At 40.4% G+C, this 24,409-nt stretch overlaps 1 long non-coding RNA gene across 1 annotated transcript in view; it reads right to left on the bottom strand.

Moving 5' to 3' along the window:
• Window positions 1-4,685: 4,685 nt before the first annotated feature.
• LOC138751091 (uncharacterized) overlaps window positions 4,686-24,409 on the bottom strand; it is a 299,684-nt gene continuing 279,960 nt past the window's right edge. Inside the window, exon 4 of the long non-coding RNA XR_011349713.1 lies at window positions 4,686-5,415. This is a non-coding gene — a long non-coding RNA (uncharacterized lncRNA). The remainder of the gene's footprint in view (window positions 5,416-24,409) is intronic.

Below are 24,409 nucleotides of genomic sequence, written 5' to 3'. Positions count from 1 at the left end.
ATTGTTCGGTAGTTTTTTTTAATATCTCCTGTTTTGCTTCTATTTCAAATGGTTTTATTAATTTATTTTGCTCCTCTGATTGCAATTTTGGTAGTTCAATTTTAATCAGAAATTCATCTATTTTGTCTTCTTTCCCTTCGTTTTCAGTTTGATATAGTTGTTCGTAGAATTCCCTGAAGTTTTCATTGATCTCCGTTGGGTTATATGTAATTTGTTTGTCCTTTTTCCTTGATGCCAATACCATTCTTTTAGTTTGTTCTGTCTTAAGCTGCCATGCTAGTATGTTGTGCGTTTTTTCTCCTAGCTCATAATACTTCTGTTTTATCTCCATTATGTTCTTCTCCACCTTATATGTTTGTAGTGTTTCATATTTTATTTTCTTGTCTGTCAATTCTCTTCTTTTAGTTGTATCTTCCTTTATTGCTAATTCTTTTTCTGTATTTGTTATTTCCCTTTCTAACTGTTCTGTTTCCCGATTGTAGTCCTTCTTCATCTTAGTTACATAACTTATTATTTTCCCCCTGATGAACGCTTTCATTGCGTCCCATAGTATAAACTTTCACTGATTCCGTATTTATTTCAAAGTACATTTTAATTTGTCGTTCATTGAATTCTCTAAAATCCCGTCTTTTAAGTAGCATGGAGTTTAATCTCCATCTATACATTCTTGGTGGGATGTCCTCTAGCTCTATTGCCAATAACAGGGGTGAGTGATCCGATAAGAATCTAGCTTTATATTCTGTTTTCTTAACTCTTCCTTGAATGTGGGCTGATAACAGGAATAGGTCTATCCTTGAGTATGTATTATGTCTACTCGAATAATATGAATATTCCTTTTCCTTTGGGTGTTGTTTCCTCCATATATCCAAAAGTTGCATTTCCTGCATCGATTTAATTATAAATTTGATTACTTTGTTCTTTCTGTTAGTCTTTTTTCCAGTTTTATCCATGTTTGAGTCCAAATTAAGGTTAAAATCCCCTCCTATTAGTATATGCCCTTGCGTATCTGCGAACTTCAAAAAGATATCTTGCATAAATTTTTGATCTTCTTCATTAGGTGCGTATACATAGAGCAAATTCCAAAATTCTGAATATATCTGACACTTTATCATTACATATCTCCCTGCTGGATCTATTATTTCCTCTTCTATTTTGATTGGTACATTTTTATTGATTAATATAGCTACTCCTCTGGCTTTTGAATTATATGATGCTGCTGTTACATGTCCTATCCATTCTCTCTTTAATTTCTTGTGTTCCACTTCAGTTAAATGTGTTTCTTGCACGAATGCTATATAAACTTTTTCTTTCTTCAGTAAATTTAACAGCTTCTTCCTTTTGATTTAGTTATGTATTCCATTAATATTTAAAGTCATATAGTTCAACATGGCCATTTCATACTTTGTTTATCTTTCCTTTCCGTTTCCTCATCACCACTTTCCCTTCTTATCCATTTCTGTTTTTTTAAACACATTGTAAGACAACATTTCTAAAACATAAAATATCACCACTATTCCCATATCTGAAATTCCTTTAACCCCAATAGTCCCTCCCCTCTCTGAGTTGCCCTTTGTCCCTTGTCAGGCAACCACATCTCCCCTCTTCATTTGGATTTGCGAACCCGCTCGCAAGCGTCAACTGATTTCGCAGTGACTGTTATTCTTCCCCACCCAGCCCCCCAGAAAAGATTTTAATCTTCATATATAACAAAGCTCACTCTCTTAATTCCCTCCTTACTTTCTTTCTTCCCTTTCTTTCCTTTCTTAGTTCTTACTTATACTTTATTCTTCTTCTTTATATATAGTTTGCTGTCATTTTTGTTCTTGTTACATCTCTTCATCTCTCTGTCTGTTTTGTAGGTGTTCTGCAAATTTTCGTACTTTTTCTGGATCGGATAAGAGTTTGCTTTGCTGCCCCGGGATAACTATTTTAAGCACCGCTGGATATTTTAACATAAATTTATAACCTTTTTTTCCATAGGGTCATTTTTGCTGCGTTAAACTTCTTCCTCTTCTTCAGGAGTTCAAAACTTATGTCTGGATAGAAAAAAAATTTTTGACCTTTGTATTCCAATGGCTTTTTGTCTTCTCTTATTTCTTTCTTTGCTTTCTCCAATATATTTTCTCTTGTCGTATATCTTAGGAATTTTACTAGAATGGATCTCGGTTTTTGTTGTGGGTGTGGTTTAGGGGCTAATGTTCTGTGTGCCCTTTCTATTTCCATTCCTTCCTGTAATTCTGGCATTCCTATGACCCTGGGGATCCATTCTTTTATAAATTCTTTCATATTTTTGCCTTCTTCATCTTCCTTAAGGCCCACTATCTTTATATTGTTTCTTCTATTATAGTTTTCCATTATATCTATCTTCTGAGTAACAGCTCCTGTGTTTCTTTAACTTTTTTAATCAGATTCTTCTCAGTTCTTTTTTAAGTCATCTACTTCCATTTCTATGGCTGTTTCTCATTCTTCCACCTTGTCTACTCTTTTCCCTATTTCTGTCATGACCATCTCTAATCTATTCACTTTTTCTTCTGTACCTTTTATTCTTCTTTTTATTTCACTGAATTCTTGTGTCAGCCATTCTTTTACTGTTACAATATATTCTTTAAAAAATTTTTTACCCATGTACTGTCCCTTCCCTTCATCTTCCATTTCTCTGTGTAGAGTTTGATGTTCTCCCTCCTCTTCTTCTGAGTCCACTCCAGGATCTGTGTCCTTTACCTCTATCTCTTCTGATCTTCTTGTTGGGTTGTTTATTTTATTTTGTTGGGTATTTTTGTTTTTATTATTTTTATTAAAGGTGTCTTGGTGTTGGTCGTCTTCCTCTGGGTTGGTCATCTGTTGTTTCTCTGATTTCCTTTTTTTATTCTCTTCCTTCTTGTTCCCGTTATTTTCTGTTTTCCTGTTGAGAGTCTTGCTGTCGTGTTATTCTTGTCTGTTCAAGCTGTGGAGATTTACTCCTCAGCTGGTCCCCCCTCCCTTCGGTGTTGTTTTTGTCTTATGCATCGGAGGATTCACGCATATGTGGTTGCGCACTTTTGTTTTGTTTGGCTCCGTGAGCCATTTTTGTAGTTCTGTGTTCGGGGTTTCCATTGACCTCAGGGAGCGGGCTTCTCTCTTCATGGCGGCCTCCTTGTACAGGTAAGGCCTTCACCTTTCTCTTCCGATGTCTTTCCTTCTTCTTTTCTTCCCGTTGTTTTTGGTTTTTCTTTCTTTGCTGCCATTTTCTCCACACTTTTATTTTAATAATAATAAGGAAATTCTTATGGAAAGGGGGAACCGAGGATAGCACTAGATAAATTAACAGAATGGTACAAACAAGGAGGCTTACAACTACCAAACTTTAAGAATTATTATAGAGCAGCACAATTAAGATACCTATCAGATTTTTATCAAACAAAGGAAAAACCAGATTGGACCAGATTAGAGCTAGATAAAATAGGGGAGAAGATACCTGAGCATATACTCTATAAGTGGGATGAAAAATTGGTGCAACTTAGGAATTCACCAGTATTGCACCATCTGCTCAACATTTGGAAGAAGATTCACGTAGAAAGAAATAAAATAAATTATCAACTACCAAAATTAATATTGACACAAAATCAACTAATCCCTTTCACAATAAATAACTTTTCCTTCAGAGAATGGGAGAGAAAAGGGATCAAAAGAATAGAAGTTTGTTTTTCAGGAAATAAATTATTATCTTTTGAACAAATGAAGGACAAATATAATATAACTCACGATACAAGGTTTGCATACCACCAACTGAAAACCTACTTGAAGGACAAATTGGGAAACAGTCTGAGGTTACCAGAAGGAAGCAATTTTGAACATGTGATTACAGACACAATGATAATTTAAAAAATTATATCAAACATGTACATCAAACTGCAAGAAAAGAAAAACGAGGAAACAAACTGTAAACCTAAACAAAAATGGGAACAAGATCTAAACATAAAGATAAAGAATGAAACATGGGAAAAGCTATGCTCTGGAAATATGAGAAATACAATAAACACAAGTTTATGCATGATACAATATAACTGGTTACACAAGCTATACACCACACCCCAAAAGTTAAATAAATGGGACCCAACAGTATCAGACAGATGTTTTCACTGTAAAAAGGAAATGGGAACAACAATACATGCAATTTGGACATGTGAGAAAGTGGAAAAATTTTGGGAAGATCTAAACCAGGTATTAAATAAAATCACAAAAAGCAATATACCAAAACACCCAGAGATCTTCCTTCTAAGTAATATAAGAAATAAAGAATTTGGACTCGATTTGGATGGAGCACAAAAAATATTTATTATGATAGCCCTAGCTGTAGCAAAAAAATGTATTATGTCAACCTGGAAATTAGAAGACAACTTGAGAATACAACAATGGTACATAGAAATGAATAAATGTATTCCATTGGAAAAAATAATATATAATTTAAGAAATAACATCACAGTAATCGAACAAATATGGGAACCATACATGAAATACAATAGAGAAATCCTACCATGGACCTCCACCACCTAAAATGACAGAAGGAGAAGACAACGAAATGAACTGACTCAGTATATAAAAGTAAAAGATAAAAATTTCTGTTTATTTCATTAAGTGTCGACATTGTTTAACAGATTTAATATATCTTATAGATTGAACTTTAAATAAATGGGAAGGGGGGGAAAGGGAGGGAGGGAAGGGAGGGGGAAAAAGAGGAGAAAATGACACTGTATATATTCAAGAGAAAAATGTCTATGTATTTTGGTCAGTATGATTTATTGTGTGAAAAATAAAAAAAATTTAAAAAAAACACTCCAGGTCCTACATGTGAAGGTAACATTTTGGTGCCGCCATTATGCAAGATGGCGACAGGAGGTCAACATTCAAACTACTCAGCCAAGCTTTACAGAATCACTGCCCCCGACATGGCTTACTTTCCCCAGCCTGGCACTCTCCTCAAAGCACTGTGGGAGAGAGCGATTGATGCGAGGGAGGGAAGGAAGGAATGATTGATGGGAGGGAGGGTGATGGGACCCTCGAGCAAATTGAATGAAGTAAATACACTAAAACAATTTTTTTACTGATATCTCATGCTAAAAATGGCAGGGGGCAGAGTCCTATATCCCAGTGGGTCTTATATACCATTAAACATGATACATAGAAGGCAGGAGGTGGAGGGTTTTGTACTTTGTATGATTGTTGATTGTTGAATATGTTTAAAATGATAAATAAAATACTGTATTACAAAAAATTATTAATGTAATTTAACATATTTGTAACTCATTTGTGTTTTATTGTCAGTTTTTCTTCTTTCGGGTACAAATAATAATGGATTTACCCAGCTTCCATATCTCTTGTACACTGCTACAATGCATGCACTTCTCAAAGTGAAAGTTTGATCTTCAACTCTTCCACCTGTGGAGAATATTTCAGGAAGCATCAAAAATTGGCAGGTATATTGTAATACATTTCAAACCCTCCATCATTTTAAGTGGTCTGAACAGACATGTATGACCACTAACTTATGACAGATTTCGTCTAATTTACATCAGAGAAACTGGAACCAGAAATTCTTGTGACAACTGCAATTTTGCTCTTTAACTGAGAAGTGGAGTGCCTCAGGTTAGCACAAAAAAAAAGCAACAAGTTCTGTGTGGAACAATGATGATCCAGTAGAAGCCCCTGGACCATTCAGCCAGTCAAAAGGTTGCCTCAGTCTGAACATGAGCTCCACGTCATAGCACAATTACTTATTGTGAAATCACAATCATCCCAACAACCACCTCCTTACCTCACCTGTCTAGTTCCCCAATGGGAGATCAAGTACCACTTACCCTTTGTTCACTTTATACTGTGACCACTGCATTGATTCATCAGAAACCTCTGCTCCTGACCACCTGATGCTCCCATCCTCCTGAGCACTCCCAGTTAAAATCAACTCCTAAATGTTATTAACTGTTATGAAGCAAGACACAAAAATCTAAATTTAATCTGAGTCTATCTGGAGTTGCTGAATATATAACATTGAGCAAATCAAACCAAGGACACTGCATTTTAATTTTTTACAGTCATGTTGTGTGATGATTCTAATATGGATGTTTGAACTATGACGCTGCCGCCACACACCAAATTTCCTGATACTCATCAACTTCCTCGTTTCTGGTGAGTCAAGTGTTTCATTCAGCACCCAACCTACCAGCAATTGGTCGGAGGAAAAAATCAAAATCTAAACATGCTTAATGTCATATGGTTGAAGGTATCATGAAGGTATCAGCTCCAACCAGCTCTGAGCTTTTAAATTGAGGCAAATGAATTATTTCCCACCTTACATGGCTGATTGACCTTTTTAAAACTTAATCATTAGGAATGACCAATACAGCATGGTACCAAGTGCTGCTTCCCTCCCTAAGTACAATACAAAGCACCATTTTTAAGCAAGAAGGATCTCTGCTTTGAGATGCCTGGGAAATGTGGGTTTGTGTATTTTTCCTTCCATCAATTAACATTTTAAATAAAGGCTTACAAAGTAGTACAACAGAATTCAAAAGCCACAAAGTAGGACATTTAAAGTCTCAATTACTGAAGCAAGATCACTGACAATTTCAGATAAAAAAAAGATTATACAATATAAAGTGTAAAAATTGTGTAGCAGCACATCCAAGGCTAAACATTCTTCATGATCGAATGACATTCATGAACCACTGAAGCTTTGCTCTTGAACATAATCATATAATCCAAACCTCTTGAGTCTGTTGCATTTTCAGAGATCACTACCAGCCTATTATTCTCAGGCTAAATTTCAAAGTTTCCTGCACAAATGATATTGAAGTTTCAAAGTACCAACATTTTAACTCTTGATTTTGTTTCGAGAGCAACAAAACACCTGCCAATACAGGTCAAGTGTAAAACAAAAGACTGCAATTGCCCCTGTTAACTAAACCTGCAAGAGGTGCATCCAGCTGCAGCTCCTGTCAAATCAAGTTAGGGAGCTGGAGCTGGATATCATTCGAGAGGCACAGAGGGTGATAGAGATGAGTTTCAGGGAGACAGTCGCCCCTAAATCTCACGAGTTGTATGACTGTCAGGAGAGGGAAGGGAAATGACAGAGAAAGCAGAACACCCTTGTGGCCGTTCCCATCAACAATGAGTGTACTGTTTTGGATACTGTTGGTGGGGACGACCTACCAGGGACAAGTTGTAGTGGTCTCACCTCTGACACAAAGACTGGACCCTCAGCTCAGAAAGGAGGGTGGAAAAAGAGGAGAGGGGATTCAATAGTAAGGAGGAGAGAAATAATGTTTTTGGGAGAGATCGAGAATCCCGGATGGTCTGTGGTCTCCCTGGTGCTAGGGTCCACGATATATTGGATCGAATTCTCAGTATTCTCAGGAGGGAGGTTGAGCAGCCAGACGTTGTGGTCCACGTAGGGACCAATGACGAGGAGGTCCTGCAAAGAGAGTTTAGGGAGTTAGGTGCAGAGGTGAAGGACAGGACCTCCAGGGTTGCGATCTCAGGATTACTACCCACACCACGTGCTAGTGTGGCTAGAAATAGGAAGTTAATGCAGCTAAAGAGGTAGTGGAGGAGACAGGGCTTCATGTTTCTGGATAATTGGTCTCTGTTCCAGGGAAGGTGGGACTTGTTCCGAAGGGATAGTTGGCACTTGAACTGGAGGGGGACTGACATCCTTGCGGGTAGGTTTGTTAGTGCCGATCCAGGGGGTTTAAACTAGATTTGCTGGGGGATGGGAACCAGAGTGTTAGAGTAGATAGTGAGGAGAAGGAGGATAAATGTCATGAGAGGACTGCATGTATCAGAAATTAAAGTTTGTAGATGATAGGAATGTTCTCAGGTGTATTCAATGCAACGATTATTTTTGGAAAGGCAGATGAGCTGAGGGTATGGATTGGCACGTGGGATTATGACATTATTGCTATAAGTGAGACTTTGGTTGCAGGAGGGGCAGCTAAATGTTCTGGGTTTCTGTTGTTTCAGACATGATAGAAGGGGTGGGAAGGGGAAGGAGTGGCATTGCTAGCCAGAGAAAATATTACAGCTGTGCTTAGGCAGGACAGCCCAGAGGGAACTGAGGAATGGGAAAGGTGTGACCACACTGATGGGTTGTATTATAGACTGCCCAATAGTCAGAGAGAATTAGAGGAGTAAATCTGTAGAGAGATAACAGACCGATGTAAGAAACAGAAAGTTGTCATAGCAGCAGATTTTAACTTTCCACGTATTAACTGGGACTCCCATGCTGTAAAAGAGTTGGATGGCTTGGAGTTTGTCAATTGTGTTCAGGAAAGTTTTCTAAATCAATACATAGAGGTATCAATGAGAGAGGAAGCAATACTTGATCTCCCATTAGGGAACTAGACAGGTGAGGTAAAAGAAGTACATGTAGGTGAACATTTTGGGTACACTAACAATAATGTCACTAATTTCAAGTTAATTCTGGACAAGGATAAGTGTGGTCCTTGAGTTGAGATTCTAAATTGGAGGAAGGTCAATTTTGTGGAAGTGAGAAAGGATCTAGGAAGAGTGAATTGGGATATGTTGTTTTCTGGCAAGGATGTGTTCAGTAAGAGGATCATCTTCAAAGGTGGAATTTTGAGGGTGCAGAATTTGCACATTCTTATCAGGATTAAAGATAAAGTTAACGGGCAGAGGGAACCTTGGTTTTCAAAGGACATTGGCAATGAGGTTAAGAAGAAGAGAGAGGTGTATAGCAGGTACAGGCAACAAGGAGCTAAATGAGGTACCAGAAGAGCATAGAAAATGTAAGAATATGGTTAAGAAGGAAAACAGAAAGGCAAAAAGAAGACATGAGGTTGCTTCGGCAGATAACATGAAGCTAAAGACAAAGGGTTTCTACAAGTATGTTAAGAATAAAAGGATAGCAAGGGACAAAACTGGTCCCCTAGAACAGTGGTTCTCAACCTTTTTCTTTCCACTTACACACCACTTTAAGTATTCTCTATGCCAATAGGTGTTCTGTGATTAGTAAAGGATTGGTTAAGGTGGTATGTAGGTGAAAATAAAAAGTTTGAAATTCACTCTTTTAATTGTACCTAATTGACTCGTTCTGTGCACGGTTTCATAACTCCAAAGGAAATGGGTCAATGACAATTTTTCCCAAGCAAAATATTTCAGCAACAATTGGGTCCAGAGCAGTGGTTCTCAACCTTATCTTTCCACCCACATACCACCTTAAGTAATCTCTTACTAATCACAGAGCACCGATGGCATTGGGAATAATTAAAGTGGTATGTGAGTGGAAAGAAAAAAGTTGAGAAGATCAGAGTGGTCGCCTATGTGTTGAGCCTCAGGAGTTGGGAGAGATCTTAAACAGTTGGTTTTTGCATCAGCATTTATTCAGGAAACTGGCATAGAAGGAAGGGAAACAAGCAGTAGTGGCATGGAGCAGAGAGAGTTTGTACTTCCTGTCTTAAAGTGAATAAAGGTAGATAAATCCCCTGGGCTTGAAATAATATTCTTTAGACCTTTAGGGAGACATGAGAAATTGGAGGGACCTTGGCAGAAATATTTAAAATGTCCTTAGCTCAGGATGAGGTACCAGAAGATTGGAGGGTAGCTCATTTTGTTCTGTAGTTTAAAAAAGGCTCCAAAAGTAAAGCAGGATATTTCAGGCCAGTGAGCCTGATGCCAGTAGTAGGTAAATTATTGGAGGAGGTTCTGAGAGATTGGATATACAAGTATTTTGACAACCAAGGGCTGATTAAGGATATGCTTCATAGCTTTGTGTGTGGTAGGATGTGTTTAACAAATTTTATAGAGTTTTTTTGAGGCGATTACCAAGAACATAGTTAAAGGAAAGGGTCCCACATAGCAGGTTAGTTCAGGATGTTCAGACACTAGGTATACATGGAGAGGTTGTAAACTGGATTCGAAATTGGCTGAATGGGAGAAGACAGAGAGTGGGAGTGGATGATTGCTTCTCAGACTGGAGGACTGTGATTTGTGGTGTGCTTCCAGAATCGATGACTACTGTTTGTTGTCTATATCAATGATCTGGATGATAATGTGTGAAATTGGATCTGCAAGTTTTCAGATGACACTAAAATTAGAGGAGTTGTGGACAGTGAGGATGGTTTTCAAAGCTTGCAGAGGGATCTGGACCAACTAGGAAAATGGGCCAGAAAATGGCAGTTGGAATTTAATGCAGATAATTGTGAGGTGTTGCATTTTGGAAGGAACAACCAAGGTAGGACATACACAGTAAATGGTAAGGCACTGAGGAGTGCAGAGGAGCAAAGGGATCTGAGAATGCAGATACATAATTCCTTGAAATTGGCTTCACAGATGGGAAGAGTTGTAAAGAGAGTTTTAGGGATCTTGGCCTTCACAAATCAAAGTATTGAGTACAGGAGTTTGGATGTTCTGGTGAGGTTGTATAAGACATTGGTGATAGAACTCTAAAAGATTATGAGGGGTATATTGACAGAGTAAAAAAAAGAGATAAATATGAGAGGACATGGGTGTCGGGTGAAAGGGGAAAGGTTAAGAGGGAACATTAGGGGGAACCACTCGGAGAGCGGTGAGGGTGTGGAATGAGCTGCCATCTGCTGTGGTAAATGCAGGCTCACTCTTAAGTTGTAAGAATAAATTGGATAGATACATGGATGGGAGAGGGCTGAAAGGCTATGGAATGGGTGCAGGTCAGTGGGACTAGTGGAATAATGTTTCGCCATGAACTAGAGGATCAAATGGCCTGTTTTCTGTGCTGTTGTGTTCAATGGATCTAAGCAGATGCTGTGACTAGTAAAAACACAAAAATGGTTGAGGAACACACAGTGTCCATAAGAGGTAAAGATATATAACTGATGTTTCAGGCCTGAGCATTTATTCAAGGTATGAGAAATAGCAGGCAGGCACTTAAATTAAAATTCTAGGTGTGATGCGCTGTGGTGCAGCAAGCAAACACAAAACATGAGAAGACTGTACTACAGGCTTTAATCAGCTCAAACTCTGTACACACCAATCTTAATATCTTTGCTGGCTCCACATGTCCAACTGACCCTGGGAGGGGCCGGCTTGAGTTTACATACTAGCTGGTGATTGACAGCTGGCAGGTGGGGCTAATCTCCCAGGTTTCCTACCTGCAGGTACAGTGGTTTCCCCCCGCAGTAGCCGGTAGGAGTGTGGCCAGGCTGCTCCAACCCCAGGGGCAATGGGCAGGTGGAGCATGAAAACAGGGTAATCTGGAAGGCAATCCTCCTGGCCCTGAGTTTGAAAGGCCAGTCTGTTGACTGCTGGCAAGAGGCCCTCCATGCCATATTGTCACCTGTGTGCACGGCTCCCAGTCAGACCCCACATGAGTGCCTTTTCTCATTTCCTAGGGAATTGGCAACTGCCATCTCCCTGCCAATGTGGCTGACATCTCCGGGACCGGCACTCCTTTACAAACACGTGCAGACCCACAGGTCAGAACTCCGGTGCACCTTAGCGAAGCGGCCTTTCTTGCCACATCGGGAGCAATGTGAGTTCCTTGCTGGGCAGCTCTTTTGGGAGTGCCTGTCTGACCTACAGTACCTGCAGTAATTACAGCAGTGGGCTGCGTCAGAGGTGGCAATAATCTCTTCCACGTGGGGCCCCTTAGCGACTACTGTCGTCGGCATTGACCCAGCCGGAGCTTGGGGAAGGTGAGCATTGAAGGCCTCTACATGGTGACCTGTAGCTTCTAGGGAACGGACCACCTCCATGATCCCAGTAAGAGAGGCATTATTCTCCTCCAACAGTCTCTGTCAAGTCGCCCTTGTTTGCAACCTCGCACACAGGCATCTCGGACGAATCATTCCACTTCCCCAGCAGTCACCCCAGCTTCAATTGTGCACAGGTGAGCTAGTTCTCACAATGCCCCCCAGGTAAGCATCTGCCATCTTACCTGGCTGCTGTGCCCTGATGCTGAGCAAGTACCAGGTATAGAACATGTTCTTTGGAGGCCGGTACATGCTTTCCAGGATGCCCATCACTGGCCCAAAATTTGTGCAGTCTCAGATAGCCTGGAAAGCGCGCGGGTCCAGTTTGGTGCGAAGTACCATGATTCTCTTCTGGTTCACATTGATCATGGATGACCTCAGCCTGTGTCTGGATGATCGCCTCAATCACATATTTCCAGATCTTGAAGAATGCTGGGGCATCCAGGTGCTGAGGATTGATATCCAGCCTCTCGATGGTGAGGAACTTCTCCATGGTCCTTTTAATTTTGAGCTGATTAAATTGTGATGCGCTGTGGTGCAGCAAGCAAACACAAAACATGAGAAGACTGTACTACAGGCTTTAATCAGCTCAAACTCTGTACACACCAGTTTTAATATCTTTGCTGGCTCCACGTCTGCCTGGCTGTCCTTTGCTGGCTCCATGTGTCCGACTGACCACAGGAGGGGCCGGCTTGAATCTATATACAGGCTGGTGATTGTCAGCTGGCCAGGTGGAGGCCAGACTCCCAGGTTGCCTACTTGCAGGTACAGTGAAGCCCCTGAAGTAGCCTGGTAGGAGTGTGGCCAGTATTATGGTTGTATCACCACACCGGGGTAGAAGGGAAAAATTGGCAGGGGGTGGCTGGGGGGTGGGGAGGACCATAGATCAGACAAAAGATGATAATTGGTTAAATATAGGAGGACAGGAGAGGAAGGGTGAGAATTGATCAGTGGAGGGAGTAGCTCTGTAAATGCAAAACAGAAGGAAAGGAAACAGAGGGAAAGGGAATCAGAGCGAGAGAGAGAGAGAGAGAGAGAGAGAGAGAGAGAGAGAGAGAGAGAGAGAGAAGCTGTTTTCTGGTGCATTCTCCACCAAGAATGCGCCTGTAGAAGCAGATGTCGCCCTGTGGAATGGTCATTCAGGTGGCAGCCTTGAAAATGCTGTGCTGTCCACCTGAAAGGGACAGCTGCAGGAGAGACGCTTCGGAGCACACTCTGGCTTCTGTCCCTTTGGGACATCAGGGCAGGGGCAGCCAGCACGGGACGCCAGGGCAGTGGTAGCCGGTGCAGGACGTCAGGGCAGGGGTTGCCATTGCGGGACGTCAGGGCTGGGGGGTGGCAGGCGCCTGCTGCCCCAGCCCCGGTGTCCTGTGCCATGGTGCAGAGGCAGTGGGGAGGGGGGCTGTCAGGAAGTGGGTAGGGGGGCTGTCAGGCAGCGGAAAGGGGGCTGTCAGGCACGTGGAGTTAGGTGGCTGGCTGATTGTCATCAGCCTGCCCCTTAGCAGCCTCTTTCAAGTGCCCAGCGATTATCGCTCCCGGAGGAGGGTTAGAAAGTGAGCCTCAGAGGTCCCTCCTGCTCTTTCAGGTGGCATCCCGACAGCCGTATAGGGGTAGAAAATGCTGCTTTACATCAGGGTATTCTGGCCACCTGAAAGAGCCTGCAGACAGACAGAGGAAATGAGAAAAAGGGATGGGGAAATGGAGAGAAGACAGGGGGCAGTGGGGGGGGGGGGGGGGATGGTTGACGGAAACAGGAGGTCGATGTTAATGCCATCTGGTTGGAGGGTGACCAGATGGAATATGATGTTCTTCCAATTTGCGTTGGTCTCAATCTGGCAGTGCCTGAGATCATGGACAGATCATGGTTGGTATGTGAAAGAGGCAGTGAATTGAAATATAGGTCAGGATTCTGTTCAAGAAGGATTGTTGAGGCAAAGTTTCATTGTCTGGAAACTCATAAATAAGCTGGAGCAGATTGAATATTTATTACACCAGATCAACAGCACTGAAGTGGCCTACTGTCAGATAAATAACACATTTAATATTGAAAATTGTTTTTTATGGAGCTATTTTTTAATGAAAATGGTTAGGATGAAACCATTATTATGCATCTTACAAAGAAAAGCTCTGATGAAAGTAGATTCTCCATGAAGCATCCCTATGCTTGTGTGCTTCTGAATGCAAAGATGGGCATGATGAGACAAATACTGTAAATTCTATGATGAATTTATGCATATTACCTTAGTGAAGTGAAGATAAGATTCTGAAAGTAAAACATTGAGGATGAATGAATTTCTACAGCAATAAACCATTGATTCTTACAGGCACAGTCACTGAGGCCATATGTGATTTAGTGTTGTTATTTAGCCTGCAGGGTCTTCCTACACGTCAGCAGTTTCCACTGTTTTCCATTAGTCTTTATTTTGTTGAACATCGGGGCATTTAAAAAAATAATAATAAAAATTCTTGATGTGTTTTCAAGATGTGTATTTTAGTGCAAAGACGACGTTTTGTGACTGCAGTGTAGGAGAAAATGTATGCATTTCCAAGCATTAAGCTGCAATCACATAAACACATCATTAAACACTTCAAACAATAACTGTTTTAGTTTACAAAACCAAACTATGAAACCTGCATTTCAAATCACCTTCACTGATCCCCATAGATACAGATTTTACGATATATTTTTCTGCACAATATTCTGCCTGAGAAATTAATTGACCTCATTATTTATTTAAATAAATGGAATATTAATATATCGCACTTATATCATTTCTGAAATATGAGTACCTGTTACTTGTTATGTTAGTTATCTAATGTAATATATAAAAGGTGTTGACTTTCAGAACATGCACAGACTAACTTAATGAATTTAATAAAATAGTATTTAGTACAAAAATCCAGAGGTTTAAGCTTCTGAGGAGTTTCGAGAAGATCTGTGACTCCAGTAGCGTTTTCATAGGAAGTGAATAAATGAGTAAGTGAGCAAAATTCAATCAATGGTCAACTGTAATCCATATTAAAAAAAATAATTATTTCCAGAGGCATATATGATGTACAAGCTAAAATAATACTTTCTTTGAAATTTATCCCTGGCCCATAGTGTTAAATGCCTAATGGTTTCGCATTATGTTCCAAACTTCAGTTCAACTGAAGATAAGGGACTGAATTTGAGAAGAAGAATGCAACAGGCTGCTGCCATGACAGTGTGTTTTAGTGCTACTGGCCAGAGGTGCATCTTATAGTCATCATCCTTCTTTATCTAATTTGTGGCCATTGAGATAATTAGGAGAAGATCCAATGGCCCGTCGTGAGCAACAGGACAATAACCGCTAGTGTGTTTAATAGAGTAAAACAATTCCAGGAGATTATTCAAGTAAAATTTGGCAGGGTAATTTGCAAACTACAAAAAATAGGTCAAAGAATGCAAAGCAAGTGGGAGAATCAGACAGGTTACAGAATTTAGAGGGAATTCGTTAGATTACAACTTTGAGAGCTGAGAGAAGGATAATCAAAATGAATTTGATTCAAGTTTTCAAACCCCATACAGCCCAAGGTGGAGGGTTGTATGTCTTGAGGAAATTGTAAAGATGAGGCAAGAAGCACCCATGAAAGGATTTGTAAACAATGACGAGAATTTTGAGGTCAAACCTTATAATGCCAAACTAATGTCATGGAAAAATGGCTTGGAAAGATTTGTGTGTGTGTGGATTTGCTCTGACTGGGTGAACAACAGGGATCTTAGGCATGTATTGATTGAAAATTGTGTTTATCATAGATTCTGAAGATTTGATAATGTCAGGCAGGACAGGCTATTTTACACTATCCAGTCATGTGAAACCCGAGTACTTGGCTGCAAGTGGGATCTTTTTATCCTAATCCACCCATTAGGCAACTGATACCAACATCAGTTTTAGAACCTCCCAGTTCTGTGGAATAGATGCTGCAAGAATGTGGGAAATTCACACTAGGAGACATAATCTCAGGATAAAGTGGCATGCATTCAGGTAGAAATGAAGGAGAATTTATTCTCTCGAGGAACTGTGAATCATTGGATTTCTGTCTCTTAGAGAGCTGCATGTGAGACCTTAAGTATATTTAAGGCTGAGAAAGCTCGATTCTTGAACTGGAAGAGAATGAAGGGGTTATGGGAATCATGCAGGAAAGTGGACAAGGCTAATGATTCAGAACAACTAGAAACTTACTGTATGATGGAGCAGGATCAAGAGGCTTCTATTTCTAATATTCAATGGATGACTGGGTAAGTGAGCTTGTAGATGATATGAAGGTTGTGTGATTAGTGGCAGGGTTCTGATCAGTGCAGAGAAACAGAGGGAACTTGGGGCCAGGTTCACATATCCCACAAGGTTGCCAAGCATGTTCATAGGGCGGTTAAGAAGGTGTATGGTCTGCTGACCTTCATTAGTAAGGCCAAAATTGAGTGAGCCTTGAGGTAATGTGGCAGCTCAATAAAAATCTGGTGAGACTGCACTTAGAATATGTGTACTCACTTCTGGTTGCTTCATTACAGGAAGGATGTAGACAATTTACCAGGTTTTTGCCTGGATTGGCAAACTTGCCTTCTGGAGCAAATTTGACAGAGCTAGGGGTTTTCTCTTTAGAGTGGTGACTTATTAGAGGTATACAAGATTAAATAAGAGGGGCATAGATGGGATGGAGAGCCTTCACCTTTTCCTGGTGGGTGACAGTGGCAAACACCATTTTACATTGAACAGAGGAATGTTTAGGGAAGATGCCAGAGGTAAATTTGATTTTACATTGAGAGGGGTAGATGCCTGGAATGAATTGCTAGAGTTAGTGGTGGAAGCTGCTACAATAAGAATATTTTAAAGGCTCGTAGATCCGCACATGGATGTAAGTGAAATGTAAGTTTAAGGATGTGAGGTAGAGAAGGATTTGATTAGGATTACATAGATACCCCCAAACATTATGGGCTGAAGTGCCTGTAAGATTCTATGTTCATCACCACCTTTCCATTCCCCACCTGCTCCTGACTGCTTCCCAATTACACTATGTGTTCAGTCCAGTGGAGACTAATAGTAAGTGGCAAATAAAACTATTGTTCGAACTAATCAACAAGGCTGTTCCTTTGGAGAGATGGATAAAATAGGCCATCTTAATATTTTTGTTAAAATGTAGAGCACCTTGGCAAAGTGTTCAGCCCCTGCTCTCTGACTGCAATTGTGAACTGCACTTAAGTAAGGATATTATCAGGATTAACGTTGGAGAAAAACTCTGAGAAAACTCTTAATAGGTAAGACCTCCAGTGGCCTTTCTCTCTAGCCCACCCCACCTATTCCTTTCTGCATTTTATCACCCCCCTGTAAAGATTTAGTTTCCTCCCAATGCGCTCTGATCTGTCTGCCATTTTCTCCATCTTTCTCTCATTCTGCACTCCAGAAAGAATGGCTGTTTCTCTTAGCTGGAGTGTCCCGAACCAAAGAGCATGATGTCAAAATATGGGGCTGAATGTACAGGAATGCTGCCAAGAGGAACTGAATTGAATTCAATTGTTCATTCTCAATTGTGAACTGCACTTAAGTAAGGATATTATCAGGATTAACGTTGGAGAAAAACTCTGAGAAAACTCTTAATAGGTAAGACCTCCAGTGGCCTTTCTCTCTAGCCCACCCCACCTATTCCTTTCTGCATTTTATCACCCCACTGTAAAGATTTAGTTTCCTCCCAATGCGCTCTGATCTGTCTGCCATTTTCTCCATCTTTCTCTCATTCTGCACTCCAGAAAGAATGGCTGTTTCTCTTAGCTGGAGTGTCCCGAACCAAAGAGCATGATGTCAAGATATGGGGCTGAATGTACAGGAATGCTGCCAAGAGGAACTGAATTGAATTCAATTGTTCATTCTCATATGTACTGAGATACTGTAGAAAGCTTTGTTTTGTGTGGTATCTAGGCAAATTAACTCATACAGCAGTTGTTCCAAGTAAATAAATAAGTGGAGGAAATAGGACAACAATGAATCAAATAGCACACAGTATAGTGTTACTAAAAATGTACTGGCTGTAGAAAAAGCTATACTTAAAAAACAGTGCCAGGGCATCAACTTTAGCCAGTGAGAAATTCATTTAAATGTCTGATAAGAGCAGGAAAGTAACTGCCCTTGTATCTGGAGCTTTGTGCTTTCAGGTATGTGTATGTTCTGCTCAATGGAAAGGGGTAATGAGACTACGACCAGGGTGGGATGGGTTGGCAGCTTTCCTGGGACATCAGAAGGTATGGACAGAGTTGACAAAGGGGAGGGGGAGGGGGCTAGTTTGCATTATGGCCTCAGCTGCATCTGGAGTTCTTGATGGTCTTGGGCATAGCAGTTCTCATTATCAAGAGATGATGCATCATATTATTCTTCATTTGTTCTGGTGAAAGGATTCCAAGTCTGGTTGGATGGAATTATGCAAGTGGCTGTATTTCGGGATGTCTTCTGCTCTTATCCCGATGGAGCTGGTAGGTCATGCAAGGAGAACTTGGAGTAGCTTTTAAATTAAATTGTTAAATTTTAAATTTGGACGTATAGCACAATAACAGGCCTTTCAGAGCTCATGAGCCTGTGGTGCCCAAATACTCCAATTAACTAGCAATCTCCAAACATTTTGAATGGTGGGAGGAAACCGAAGCACCTGGAGCAAACCCACACAAACATGGGGAGAACGTGTAAATTCCCTACAGACAGTGCTGGATTTGAACTCGGGTCGCTGGTGCTGTAATAACGTTGTGCCAACTGCTATGCTAACCAGTGATGGAGGGAATGAGTGTTTAGAGCAATGGCTGGGGTGCCCATCAAATAGGTTTATTCCCCTGGATGATATTAAGCTTCTTAGGAGTTGTTGGTGCTACACTCAAGCAGGCAAGCGGATGCTATTCCATCATGCTTTCAGTCTACAGCTGGTGGTTGATGGATGGGCTCTGTGGTTTCTGGAGGTGTGCCACTCACTACAGCATACCCAGCGTATGACTTGTTCTTTTGCCAGACCATCGGATTATTGTTCTATTTAAGTTTTTTTTATTTAATGGGGATTCCTGGGATTTTTATGGTGGTGAACCCAGTGATGGTAATGCCTTTGAATGTCCAGGGAAGGTGGTTCAAACTTTTCTTGTTGGTCATTGCCTGGCACTTCAATGGTACAAATGTTTCTTGTCACTTATCTGCCTAGGCCTGGAAGCTGACTAGGTCTGTGCAGGAACGTCAAAGTGTATTAAGCATTGTGCAAACATCAGTGTACTTCCCACTCAGACCAAATAATGGAAAGAAGTTAATTGATTAAAGTTATTGAAGATGGAGGGCTCTAGAAAATTACCCTGAAGAACCACTACAGCTTTTATCTGGGACTGGGATGACTGATTTTTTTTTTGTGTAAGGTGCAACTTGGTACTCATTGATTTCAGTGCTTCCTAGATTCCACACTTAGTCATCTCTTGAGTTCTGTCCTTACTTTCATCTCATCTCTGGAATCTAACTCTTTGTACCAGGTTTGGACCGAAGCAATCAGGTGGCCTGGAGCAAAGTAATTCTGGCAACACCTGAACTGGGTATCAGTGAGCAGGTGAACACTGAGTAAGTGCCATTTGAAAACATTGTTGATGGCCATTCTACTGAAGAGTGAGAGTAGAGTGGCTGAAATGCATCAAGTTAAATTGGATTTTTTCTACTTTGCATGAATACAACATGCCTGAAGAATTTTCCACTTTGTCACATAATTATACTGGGGGAAAAAAAAATGAGACCAGAGATGTGGCTACTTTGTGAGTGCAGATCTTTAGATGTGCATGAAGAGGTAAAGATGGACCATCACCTTACCAAACTCCTGCTATCAATTCATCTTTTCTTGCTTTATTAATTATGAATACTCAATCATAAATTGTGGAACAAATGGAAGCTCCAATGGGTTGTTAGCTGTGTTTATCCATAATGCTTCCCTGATGAAAGCTCATCCTACTGCACAAGATATGGATTCCATCCCAAGTATGTCTCAATCAAATTCATCATTCTATAAGACTCCAACTAAGGGCATAAGAGATTAGCAGACCTCAGTGGCGTCTACCCCCATGTTCCTGGATGGGCAGATAATCTTATGCAATTTGCAGTTGAATGCAATAGGTGACTTCGCCAAAGTAGCAGGCAGTTTCTCACTGAGGGACTATATCTGATCTGACTTTGGAGTGAAAATGAAGGGGGTTTCAATTGAATTCAGCCAGTTGCAACCAGTTGTAAACAGAGGGAGGCATGAGGCCATCTGAATATTAAGTGACCATTTCAAACCATGCCATGAGCCACAGCAATATTTCTTTCAAAAGGGCAATTCCGTGGTCAAAGGTCAGACATACCAAGCAGTCCAAATTATTTTAAAGGAAATCAAGTTGAAAACATCAAATATTACTTATGAATCTTAGAGTAAGGCAAAGAAATAATTTGGCTTCAATTTGTGTGGACATTTTCTCTTTTGACTCAAGTACAAGAACAGAAATAGATGATTAAAGATGCTAGTCAATGAATTACTGATCAAATTGTCTAAAATCTGTTCCAATCCGCCTACTACAGTAACACATCTACAGAAGATGCCATCTCACCGGATCTTCAAAACACTCTGCAACGCCTGCACACCAAGAATCATCCATCAGGATGCCCTTTATCGACTACATTTCCGCATTCAACAACATCATAGCTTGAAAATTGGTCAGCAAACTTTAAGACGAGGGCCTCATAGGAGGAAAAGTAAGAATCCTTAAATGGGTGCCTGACTGAGTTTGCTGGAGGGGTAGCAAATGCTCCTGAACCTGGTGGTGCGAGTCTCGTGGCACTTATACCAATTTCCTGATGGTAGCATGCGCTGGGTGATGTGGATCCTTGATGAGTGCTGACTGATGATGGCAACGTTCCCTGTAGATGGTCTCAATGTAGATGTAACTCCTGTTGAATGCTAACTACGTTGAATGCTATTAGTATTCCTAATGGTATAGCTTTTGCCTTTGGTATCACCTTATTCATTGCAGAATTCTAAACATTGCTTTGTACATTTCCTTCACGGTCACTGCATCTCATAACTATGGAGGCTTTGATGCTTCATTTTGATTCCTGCCTCTACCTCTTCCAGTGCAGCTACTCTCATGATGTATTCAGTGTCCAAGTTAAATAAATATGGTGATAAGGCACATCCAACTCCTTCAGCACTGGTGAAGCATTCCATTTTCTCTCAGAAATGCAGCTCAGCAACAGGTCTTTGTGGCCCACTCCACCCAAATAATTCTGCATGTCCTATTAACCCCATCCATGTTTGGAATATCGGAGGAAACTAGTGCCCCTGGGGAAACAAAGGTTGAACCTGCACGCTCATTACGGACTGGCAGATTCGAACCTGAGTCACTGGCAATGTAATAGCTTTGTGCTAACATTGGTGATTTTGCAGATGATGTCCTCACTGTTGTCTCTTTTTCAATGCAGACTTTCCTCTACACAAAGTATCAAGTTTTCCATTGTGACCTTATTTTTGGCATTAAATGGTCACTAAGCTAAAAACAAAAAGCACCCTTAATCATTCAGTAATCACCTTTCCAATTACCCATAACTTCTCAGCTAAGTTTGACATTGATGACTGCTGCAAATTCAATCACTTGAAATGATCTGCTTAGCTGGGTTTGTAATAGTCATTCAGCAGTAAATCTTACAGTTCGCAGACAACACTTGGCTCACAGGAATGGGAACAAAATCATCCCCAGAGCTAGTGTGAACATTGCCTCAAAATGTGTTACAGGCAATGCAACATTTATGAAGCCTGGATAGGATATTTTAATACAATAAATAAGGAAAAAATAATTCCACTAGTTGTCAGTTTGTAGACCATAGATATACATTCAAGTTCTTCAAAAGTAACCAAAAAGGATCATTTATTTAATGTGTTTTATTTTAAAAAAACAAAGAGATATTTTCTTTCCATGGTACATCCGATGAAAATTTATCTTGGAAAGGAATGCAAATTCCGTAGGGAATATTTCGGTGAATGGCAAAAAATGTTACTTGATATGTAATATATTAATATGTTAATGCCATCAAATCTCTGGTTTAGTGTGCAATTTTGATCCTATTTGCTGATTACCGTCACTTGTATCATGATAAGTGCAAGATAGATGCTTGATTTTTCTGAAGCAGTATGTAGGAGCTCTGTCAAACAAAAATAGTTAAAAATGTAAAGGATACCTTTAAGGTTTGCTTAACAAATGAGACAAGCTTTAGTGATAGGGGATTCCATAGTTAGGGGGACAGATAAAAGGTTCTTTGTAAGAGATCGAGTATCTCCATGGTGCCAGGGTCCAAGGTATCTCAGATCGAGAAGCCAAATGTCCTGGTCCAGGTGGGGACCAACAATGTGAGTGGGAAGGGTGAGGAGGCCCTGCAGGGAGTTAGCCACTTGGTTGAAGGACAGAATCTCCAGGGTTGTGATCTCAGGATTGCTACCCGTACCATGTGCTAGTGAGGTTAGAAAGAGGAGGGTAATGCAGATTAACATGTGGCTAAAGATATGGTGCAGGAGTGGGGGGCTTCAGGTTTCTGGATCATTGGGCTCTTTTCCAGGGAAGACAGGACCTGTTCAGACAGGACAGTTTACATCTAAATGGGAAGGGGACTAATACCCTTGCAGGAAGGTTGGCTAATGGTGCTCCAGGGGGTTTTAAAATAGATTTGTAGGGTGAAGGAGTGAGGGAGCGAAAAGATGATGTGAAAATTGCATGCATCATTAGAAGTCAATGGACTGTTCATGGTGGAAATGTTCTCAGGTGCATCTATTTCAATGCAAGGAGTATTATAGTGAAAATTGTTTGCAGGAGGAACAGGACTGGCAACTCAATGTTCCGGGCTTCAGTTGCTTTAGACAAGATAGAATGGGGGATGAAAGAGAGAGGAGTGGCATTGCTCCTCAGGGAAAATATCACAGCTGTGCTCAGGCAGGACAGACCAGAGGGATCATCTACTGAGGCTATATGGGTGGAGCTGAGGAACAGGAAAGGTATGGCCACACTCATGAGGTTATATTATAGACGGCCCAACAGTCAATGAGAATTGAAGGAGCAAATCTGTAGAGAGATAGTAGACAGCTGCAGGAAACATAAGGTTAAAGGACAGGATCTCCAGGGTTGTGATCTCAGGATTGCTACCCATGGCATGTGCTAGAGAGGTTAGAAATATGCATTCCCTCCACCATTGGTGCACTATGGCTACTGTGTATGCAATCTGCTGAATGTACGGCTACTCCTTGAGTTATCTGCCTAACACACTACTCAAACTTGAAATTTCTAAACCAAGATGGACCAGTGTATCCCAGACATGGTCTGGAGGATACCCTCCAACTTCCTTCTCATCATTGTCACTGGGTTTAAACCCACAGCACTGTTGGAGCACCTTCACCAGAAGGGCTCAAGTGGTTCTAGGAGATGCTTCACTACCATCTTCTCAAGAGCAAATAAGGATGAGCAATATATTCTGGTCTTGTGAAAATTATCTTTATCTTGTAAATGTAATGAAAAAAGCTTTTGAACCTGACAGTACCAAGTCCAATAATATGACAGGCAGACATTGCAGTGAACGCATGCCCTCTTTGTGTTTTCTGTTAGTTTTAATTGATACAGTGACTTCTTTCATCAATAGTTATTGTTGGCAATTGTCAATGAATTGAAACAAATCTGGTTTATTGTCTGTCAAATAACAATTTAACAATAAATGGCAACATGTCTCCTGTTAAATGTGAACTGAAATTTAATTTTAAACTGTGTAATGCTACTGATTGCTCCTTTATCTCGGGCACAAAATAAATATGTATAATCCCAATCAAGTTTGCCATGGATCAAGGCAGGACATAATCTCATTTAAATTGTTAATCTTTTGACTAAAGAATCTCTAACTTGGCTGGCAATTAGACACTGATTTGGTCATATCCATGATTTAAGATTGCTCTTGTCATGGAGAAAATGAAACTTTTATTTTAAATTTATCATATTTTATGTAGTCTGGGAGTGCTTCTTAGTATCCATGGGTACCTGAAATTTGAAATCAGGTATTGTCTTCCAAAACAATACAATTTTTCATCTTCATAAGCGTAATTCACATCAAAATAATGTTTATGAGATTTTAAAGTTTGAATTTCCTGAAAGGCATCAAGTTAAATTAAAATCTGTTGCAACTCCAATAACAATTCCATGATATTTGCTATCCCTGATATCCATTACACTCAAAAATAAACAAATGTCTAAATGAACTTGTGAAACATTGTTTCTGACTGCAACAATATTTTACAAAGTATAGCATTAGAATTCTTTTGAACTTTTGAGTACATTTAACTGCAAAGTGAATCTTGCACTTTCATTTAAAATTAACGAAATATTTTGGGCATTTTCCATTCACTATTCATTAATAATACGTCAAAGCTAATAAGTATTACCCAGATGGACACAAGAAGTGATAGCAGATGTAGGCCTTCCACTTTTTATGCCCGCTCTGTCCTTCAAATGGATCAAGTCTAATCAGGTGCTTTTTCGCTGATATCCCAGTAAATTGGCGTGTTAAAGACCCGTGTTTAAAGCCGGGTGGGTCGGATCGGAGCGTTCACACTGAACCAAGAAAAGCCGGTTCAGTGTGACCTTTTATTCAGCAACCTGGCATCCCGGT

This window comes from Narcine bancroftii, chromosome 1 (genome assembly GCF_036971445.1).
Source record: "Narcine bancroftii isolate sNarBan1 chromosome 1, sNarBan1.hap1, whole genome shotgun sequence".
Classification (NCBI taxonomy): domain Eukaryota; kingdom Metazoa; phylum Chordata; class Chondrichthyes; order Torpediniformes; family Narcinidae; genus Narcine; species Narcine bancroftii.
Note: the sequence above shows the minus strand (reverse complement) of the source record. Positions and strands in the feature narration are given on the sequence as shown.